Here is an 8964-nt window from a genome sequence, read left to right as displayed (position 1 = left end):
CCACTGGAAATATGCAAATGACCAACGGTAGCTCTTCCCGGCTGAAGTCAAATGGAACACCCCCCCATTTCGATTGGCTAAGCCCCCCCATTTGGGCATTGTTTATTTATACGGCTACTTTTTGTGCATCCGACGAATTCGTGACGAAAAGTGATTGAAAGTAAACAATAAAAGCGACACTCGCCTGTCACTTTCCACTTGGAAATCCACCTCCACTCTCGACTTCCAGGCGAAGCAATCTAACCATCGGCGAATTTCTTTCGCTTTTTTTCGGGGGCCACTTGACTCACGGCCTTTCATTTGGCTAACAATTTCTACTTTGCGTTTTTTCCATCCGCCTGCTAAATTGGCCAATTGCGATTGGTAACAGCCGCGGCCGACATGCCAAACAATTTAATTCAATTAAATATTTTTTCGTTGACTGCCTGTCGTTTGTTATTTAGCGACAGTTGTTGCCTTCGCGGCAATTGTTTTATGTGAAATTTGTCACACTGTCATGTGCGTTATATAAGCAAAGTTTGGGGGAAAAGCGGGCCACCACCAGGTGGACAATGGGCAATTTGCGCCACTTGAATTATTCAAAATTTCAGTGGAAAATGGCGAGAAAATTAGCCCTGGATCGGGAAATGGTTTAAAAATTCATTGCCAATTCCGGGTAAATTGGCGACAGTTGAAAGGGCTGAGATTTAAATTGGCCAAGCAGCTGGCTTTTCTCCTCTCAGTTCTCAGTTCTCTGTTCAGGATAGGAAATTATTTTCGGCCCAAATGGTTCTCAAAAGCAATCGAACCTTGAACTAAATGGTGCTTTCGGGAATGTCAAATATTAAATTAGAAATAATATTAATTTCAGCTAATGCTATACTTATCGAATCTCATTAGGTATCTTCCGTTCTCCTTTCCCGACCCTTCGAGCCCGCATCCCAAATCATTCATGGTTGTTCATCCCAAAATTAAATTTCCGATTTGCCATCAGACTATTCGGGCTAAAGAAAAAAAGGTTCCTAAGTCTAAGGCAAATCAACCTCTTCCAAGTAAAAACACCTGTGGTGTCAATATTTCAACACTGCCAGCGGTGTTGAAGCTCTCTGTCTCCGATTTTTTGTGTTTTTTCCTGACTGTGTTAACTGGGAATTTCTCTTTTTTGTGCGTCGAACAGATTTCTGATTTATTGATTGAATTGAATTAATCAACAAACTTATGAGTCAATACACTGTTTAAACACAGCCAGACAAAGGGCAGAATAAAGCGAATGCAAATTAATCATATGCCCAGATCCCGATCGTCGTCGTCGATTCGATCGGTGAAGTCTGCTGCTGTTTCCCATTTCCTCTGCCACTTTTCCCCTCGCATAATAATGACGATGATGGTAATGATGACGAACTAACTGACAGTTGTTTGACATGCCCCAGTCAGTTGCATTCGAATCGAGGGGGGAAACAATTAAGTGACGCCAGCCAGCAAACAAGTTGTAATTTTTTATGGAAATGCAAAACGGCAAAGTAAGGAGAAAGATCAAAACACCTCGAGGCAAGTGGGTGCAGCATATGGCCCGTAATTAAAAGGTTAACTTGATGTAACTATTACGTTGGCAAATGCACTGCAAGGAAATTTCATGTACATGCCATTTGGAGTTGCCACAGAAACTGCCCCCATTCAATGCCCCCTTCGACTTGCATGCTGTTGGCTGTCATCTTTGACATTTGTACATTGTAAATGTTGACACTTTACCACACACAGGCATCGGGGAATGATCTTGTTACACTTACATGAATGATCACCACAAATTGGCATGAGGAAGCCGGAGCATTGTCGCCCAGCCAGCAGCAGCTTTCCCGGCCCGGCCCGTTTTCCTCGGGGAGTTTTCATTGACACCTCCGCCCGCCGCAAGTTTTCCTCCGGCCAAACTCGATTCACGCAAGACCGATGAGGCCCGCTTTTATTTTTAGGTGCGATCGTGAATGACTTACCGTCTGAATGAGTGAATGATGAGCAAATTTATCGCGGCATTGTGTCAAACTGTTTTTGGTTTTCGGCTCTCGGTTGGCCATGTGTGTGGGCCCGACACCATCAGGCGATCAGACGATCTGACGATCGTCCCCCACCCTTCAGATTCAGGCATATATGTGGATCTGTGTGTATATACATACATAGCTCCTCCAGCTTGTTCTGCTTTGTCTGACAAGCGTTTAATTATTTTGGCTTGATTGCCTACTCCGACTCCTTATATAGCCGCCGATTCATTCATGTCGTGCGATGTTGTAAGTTGGGTGGCAGTGTCACATCATTGACACGATCCCAGCTGCTGTAAGTGGATGTTGCAACATCTGTATGTGTAAAGGTGAACACATACGAGCTCTGCCAAAATCAAAATATTATATCTCTCGAGCTTTATTTTATGTTTCTCTGACAATTTTGGAAAATGGAAATGTTCCAAGAAATTCAAGAAGCTTTCTATAAATATTTTAATGAGTTTGCGTATGAGGAGGTTACCATATTTGCAATTATTATTAAATTTCAGTACCAAAATTTTGTTTTGCACATATTTGGAGGCAATTATTTTTCTCACGTTCGCAGATCGATTGGTTCACCGCCGCCGTCTTTTTCCAGGGGCAGCTCCTTCAAAGTTTAGCCGCCAACGCCCACAAATATGTGGACCCTCCCATGATTGATGGGCATCTTGCGTACAAATTAACACCGGAATTACTCCTCGTGCACTGCAGGCCAAGTTCGGCGAACTTCCAACGATTTTCGACTCCACCCCAAAACAAAAACAAAAAAAAGATATAACAAAAAAAGTAACGAAAAAGGAAGATGCGTTTTGGCCCATTTCAAATGAAGCCGACTTTCAATTAGGCAAAAACTTGGCAGCAAACCAAAAACAAAAGCGAGCTAATGAGACGACGACTGAGTTTGGCCGGAGGTGCGATCGTGACTTCGAATGCGAGTGAGTCATGCGGCAAGTTAATTATGAGTATGCAACTAAATCATTACATTTTAAGCCAGTGTCAAAGGCGCAGCTGGATATGCTGATTAATCGCCATGAGCCAGATCCTAGCTGCCTCTTATTAATTACGATCCAGCTCCAGATCGAGTGCGTATATGGATGTGGATGTGGATATGGACATGGATGTGGATGTGGATGTCTCGGGGAGACGCGTGCTCAAGGCGTGAATACCATCGTCAACAAGCTAGCACCTCTCGCTCTGAATTATTGCTGAAATATTTGCTGATTTATTGGCACCAACTCGCTTGTTGCACTTGGCACGCCATGTGCGTGTTTTTTTAGCGAGACCCCAAGAGAGGGGGAAGCTCAAGATCACTGGGAAAAAATACATCGTACTCAGTCCTTCGAATTAGATAAATATATTGAAAAGAAAAAAACTTAAGCAGAAATTGTATTCAGTACGATGTGATCAGTTAAATATGAAGTATACGTATTCAAAATAATTAACCTTTAAATTTTTTGCTTAAAACATGCTTCATAATAACATTATTGTTTTAACAATATTTCCCTTACTAACAATTATTTCACTTACTACACCATAATAGCTTTTTCAGTGCCCATGCAACCTTGTTGCAATTAGTTTTTGCATCACCACCCAGCGAGTAGCGAGTAACCGTGGCATATCGTCTTACCTTTTGGGCCAACCTTGAACTGGCCAAGACAGAGGCCCTAAATCTGGCTCTTTTCAGCTCTCCAGTGAGCCACATGACGCGACTTGGCAGCAACTGCAGCTCATCTCGGTTCAGTTCGGGCAGACTTCCGTGTAATTAAGTGGCGTTCACAATGCGCTCCACCACCCATTGTGTGCTGGATTCCAGACAGAACCAGGATCCTCCCTTCACCAGCACCATCTTCTTGGCGTTCTTTTCGTGCCCCACAGATGGCCCCACAAGCAAATTCTTTGTGAAGGCCCAGACAAGCGAATGCACATGACTTCAACGAGGAGACGTCGTCGCAAACTGGATTTGGGCGCCAGTTAGCCACAATGGGTAGAATGTCTCTAACACAGAGTAAACGAAGTTTATAATACACTGAAATGTGGAATAATTGTGGTATACACATAGATCTAAACACAAATGAGTTTAAAATGTGATGTAGCTGCAATCATAGCATTTGGAACATTCTATTTCTAAAAATTCGTACTTAATATTCTTTTTAACCCCAGAGTTAGTAAATACTATAATGTTATAGATAGATGGCCAGCTATAGGCCAACCTCACGACATAGTCATTCAACCATAGTTGGAAGCCAGGGAAAATATGATAAATTGGGCGCTAACTCCACAACTGAAGGCAGCTCCTTCTCTGACAAAATCTACTGGCCATTCTATGACCAAAGTCCTGCTCCGGCTCCATAGCCACATCTTGAATGCCAGTGCCACCGTAATTTGAGGCCATTGCGGAGCATGACCATGGCAACGAAATAAAGTTGTCAGCTGCTCTTTTGCCGCAAAATGCAAATGATGGCCATAGCCCGTTTTGGCCACAGTCTGCTGTTAATTTTTGGTACGTGTCTTGCAAATTGGACTATCGTGGCCTGCTGAAAAGTTTCTAGAATTTCAATGCCGTTTAATCGATGTGGTGGCATCCACGAATCTCCGCCAACCGGTTGCCACACACTCGGTGGCTCTGCGGAAGCGGTTAATGTTAATGAAACGGGTTTGATCCGGACAAGAGGAGGTGTCCTGTTTGGTTAAACTATTCAAAAACTCTCGGGGTGATCGAAGTGGGTCACTTGGAAATCGATATTAATGTGATTTGTTCTTGACATGCAGTGAACAACTTAATTTTGCAGAAACTGGGTCATGCTCTAAATTGAGACTCTTAGTATAAGGTTAATAAAAAATAGCAACATATTCATCTATATCCTTTCCCCTCAAAATTTTAGTATTCGAAAATGTAACTGCATTTTGGAGTCCATCGAAACAAGCCCTCAACATGTCATATGGGCAGCTCATTAACGCCAAAGCCAACGTAATTTAGTTTTAACCCTTTGACAACCAAGTGCATGTGTACTTGGCACTTTTATTGATATAGCTTCTATCGATTGCCCGCCATAAAATCGATCATTAGCGCTGTTAATTTGCAGCAGCAAAGAGTGTGGCGCGTTGATGGCAACGCTTCAACAGTTCCAGTTCAAATGCACTGCAAAAAACTGGAAGATCTAAAATGTATATATTAAGCATTGAATACAATTTTGCTTTAGGATTTACTGCATTAAAATAATTTATTAAATTTGTTTTACTATACAAAAAATTAAATTATTACTAAACTAAACTATATCTAAGTTTACATTTCCAATTAATATACTCTTCTAATTATTTTGTGTAAATTTTTATTTTTTTCTGTGTGGCAATTCCAGTTTAATTTCCACAACAGGCGGAAAGGGTGCAACGGTCATAAAAATTAAAAGCAAATTACGAACAACTGCACAGCAGTTAACTCGACGATATTAGCACAGTTCGCAGCGGGTCGATAATGCCGATCGATCGATTGGCTGAATGACACCGAACCGCTGGCGCTGACCAAGCGCGACCTTTTGTCACTTCATAGTCGGCGGCATCAAGGGGTCAGGGGCAGGAGGCAGGAGGGGCGTGGTCCGGCTGGGGGCGGGGAAGGATGAGGTGACGGACGCACCTTAGACGCTGACGCCGACTTCCGTTTGGCATTGAAGCGCAACCGTTTCCATTTCATCGCAAGAGTTAAACAAGTAGAACCCAGCTCGTTTAAGGATAAGACTGAGGAGTACCCTCTTTTTTGAGCTCCACATAAATTGAAATTATTTGTGGGACTAATTTAAAATAATACTGGTTGCTATGCTTGATATATGTATGTATGGTAACCGGTACGTACGCAAATATTTATGCTCAACATTATACTTCTTCTTTTGTATCATTTTATATTCCTTTAATATACTCCTTGTATACCCTGTACTCAGTAGAAGGGTTAAACTGAATGGCAACAATTTGAGTGCCTAATGACGCAGAGTAATGAAGTCGCCGCCGCGCCTCCAAAGGCAGGCTCAGTCTCTGAAAACCCGGACGCCAGATGTGCACTGCAAGAAATAAGGAACGAAATGGATAAAATAATGTCCTATAAAACCAAGAGTGACTTTGATTTGTAATTCATGTTAATTGGCTGAAAAAATCCTATTCAGTGCGTTGTTCATTTATAATTTGTTTTTGTTGGTTTCTTGTATACTTTTTCTTTCAGTGATCGACCGTACTAGACCAAACCATTCTGCACCGGACTTAGCCCAACCCAACCCCTTTTTTCGCGCTTGATGTGTCGTTGATTTGCCGCTTCCAGTCCGGTAGTCTGGTGCTAAAAATCGTCGCAGCTGCGCAACATTTCGAATTGAATGACTTAATGTGCAGCATTGTGTCATCAATATCCGCTCGAATCGGATGGGATCGCATCGATGGGGTTGGGGTTCTGTTCTCGGCAGGTTTACAGGGTCAACTGCCCGTGACAAAAGTGTGAATTACGCCAGGCTGAAACGCCCACTTGACTAAGTTTGATTCTTCTTGTTTCTGTCGTCGATATGTGTACATATGTACATACCTCACCGAAGTTTCAGACTTATCCACCTCCATTCCACCAACTAATCCTTCTCTTTTCGGCTGAGTGACGTTTGACAGTGTCAGTCAGTGTCAAGTCATCAATATGTACTTACGCCCGGCCATTCCATCAGTCTTATCACCCGAGCACCCATTGCCTCCCCTCAAGGTCTAGGCATTCATCTTTGTCTCCGTCTTCTAATCCTTATGTAAATCTGTCAAATTAGATGCGATTAGTGCAAAGTGAAAAGTAGCTGCCAGCTCTTTGAGCCCTCTGACACGAGCCGACATCAACGGATTTTCGATTTTGGCCGACTTGTTGATGGCCGTCAAAATAGTTGGAAACTCTTTGATTTTTAGCCAGGTTGGACTGGAGTGAGTAAATAATTGGTGGTACATGGATTAAATGTTATATAAATTCCTTATTGTAACAGCACTACTAAATTTTTAGTCTTTCCCACGCATTTTACATTAGCTTAAAAACCTGAACTGCAAAACGTGCAGCAATTATCACAGCCAATAAAATTAGATTTTCATTTAAATTAATTTACAATTTCCCACGTCAAAATATATTCAGTAGGTAGTACCACCCCGAAAGAAGTGAAAACTTTTTAACTGCCTAATGGCAAACAAATTGCCAGCAAATCGAATCGCTTAAAAAATCGACGGAATCACGCGACTATTTCAATTTGCCGACCGGCAAAAGCGCGAGGGGTGAACTAGAGACGTGTGCCTAGCAATTGGCAACGCCAAGAGCGACCCTCGCCCAAATATATTTATACCAAATGTGCGGAAGTTTCAAACGACAGGCTCTCATCATCAACGGAATCATCGCAGAGTGGGCGGAGTGTCGGTGGGAATATCGCGATATCATAATGACACTCCGCCGATGCGCAACTGTGACAAAATTAATTTTCAACTTGACTGCATCCGGACGGGACTCGGATTGGGATTGACATTGGACTGAGGCTGTGGATAAGGGTGCCGGATTTCGCCCGACGTCTGTTGATGATAATGAGACCATAGATAACGCAATTTTATGTTCCACCCGAATTTCACAAATAGTTGCGCGAATTTTCCCCCCTCGTGTCCGTAAATGTGTCCGTATCGGTGCTTGTGCTCTGGATACCCGACCCGGTTTTCCCAATTCCGGGTGCAAAGCACTCACAAGTCAACAGCAACCGGCACTTCCACCCCTTTTCTGCCATCCAGCGAAATAACCGAAATGGACTTTCGGCCCTCGGGCCACGCCACCGCACTGACAAATTGTTCCGCTAAATAAATCACGATTCATGATTATCGCCATGAAATCGAAATTTTCTGCTTTATTTTCTATGCCTCGGAACAAGTTATCTAATATGCTTTTAAACGGATAGAGAAAAGGGCGCACAAAACGGGGCAGCGAGTGTCTGGGCTTAAACGGATAGCTGAATTATTGATTTACCTTGGAGTTTTGCTTTAATTTAATAAAGGATTTGGGTAGGAAATATACTACAGAACTAAATACTTAAAATTTCGATTTTGATGTTGAACCCCAGACATTTTCTTATTGGTTATTGTTGCATTTAAACGAAGGTTCGTGATCTTGGAGACCTTCTTTATAATGCGGATTACCATTGACAAGAAATTAAGAAATGCAACAATTACATGACTTTGTTAGCTGGCCAAAGATGCTTATGGTTCAACGAAATGCGCTAATTTCTTATTCATACTGCCTGAACTGCAATTAACTTTTCGCCTTCAGAAAGTCAATGTCAAGGCTTTCCATAACCAAATCAAACCAGTGACAAATCCTGAGAAATTCGGCCCTGCAAACAATGCACTCATCATCGTCATCGGGGTGATTTGATGCGATCATCCCCAGCGGAGCAACCCTCGAGATACTGATTTTGATTCGGAAAAAGGCAACCGCAAACAAGTCTGCTGTCCTGTCATATTTGCTCATTTAACGGGCTGACACATCAATGTCACATCATATTGTGGCAACCAACCAAAAAGAGCCTCGGGTTCTGTACGACAACCAAATAAAAAAAAGAGAAGAGAAAACTGACAGCTAATCCAATGGCAATTATAATGCCGTAACGGTCGATCCTGACTCGGATTCAGATGCTGCAGGCTGCTGACTGCTGGCTGCTGGCTGGTGTGAACGAAACCTCAATTCATCTAATTGAAGCTAAGCAGAACCAGCATTTCCCTTTGTTCTGGCCACGAAAACTGTCAAAACTGACATGACAAGGCGAACGAATCAAAGGGAAATCAACGAGCAGCCGCAATAATCAGCGCTTTTTGTAGGGGCGTGATTTTCCGACACACTTGACATGCATATGAAAATTCTGACACGTCAACGCTCGGTGGTTTTTGGTACTGCACTACTAGAACCACTAGTTTGGGGCATTTTTGG

General features: G+C 42.7%; 1 long non-coding RNA gene across 1 annotated transcript; it reads right to left on the bottom strand.

Annotated features, from left to right (window-relative positions):
* Window positions 1-2478: 2478 nt before the first annotated feature.
* On the bottom strand, window positions 2479-4073 carry LOC123327238. Its single transcript, XR_006541813.1, has 2 exons — window positions 3637-4073; window positions 2479-2752 (listed from the first exon to the last, which is right to left on the bottom strand). It is a non-coding gene; the product is annotated as an uncharacterized LOC123327238 (long non-coding RNA).
* Window positions 4074-8964: the final 4891 nt, after the last annotated feature.

This window comes from Drosophila simulans, chromosome 2L, assembly GCF_016746395.2.
Source record: "Drosophila simulans strain w501 chromosome 2L, Prin_Dsim_3.1, whole genome shotgun sequence".
In the NCBI taxonomy this organism is placed as follows: domain Eukaryota; kingdom Metazoa; phylum Arthropoda; class Insecta; order Diptera; family Drosophilidae; genus Drosophila; species Drosophila simulans.
Note: the sequence above shows the minus strand (reverse complement) of the source record. Positions and strands in the feature narration are given on the sequence as shown.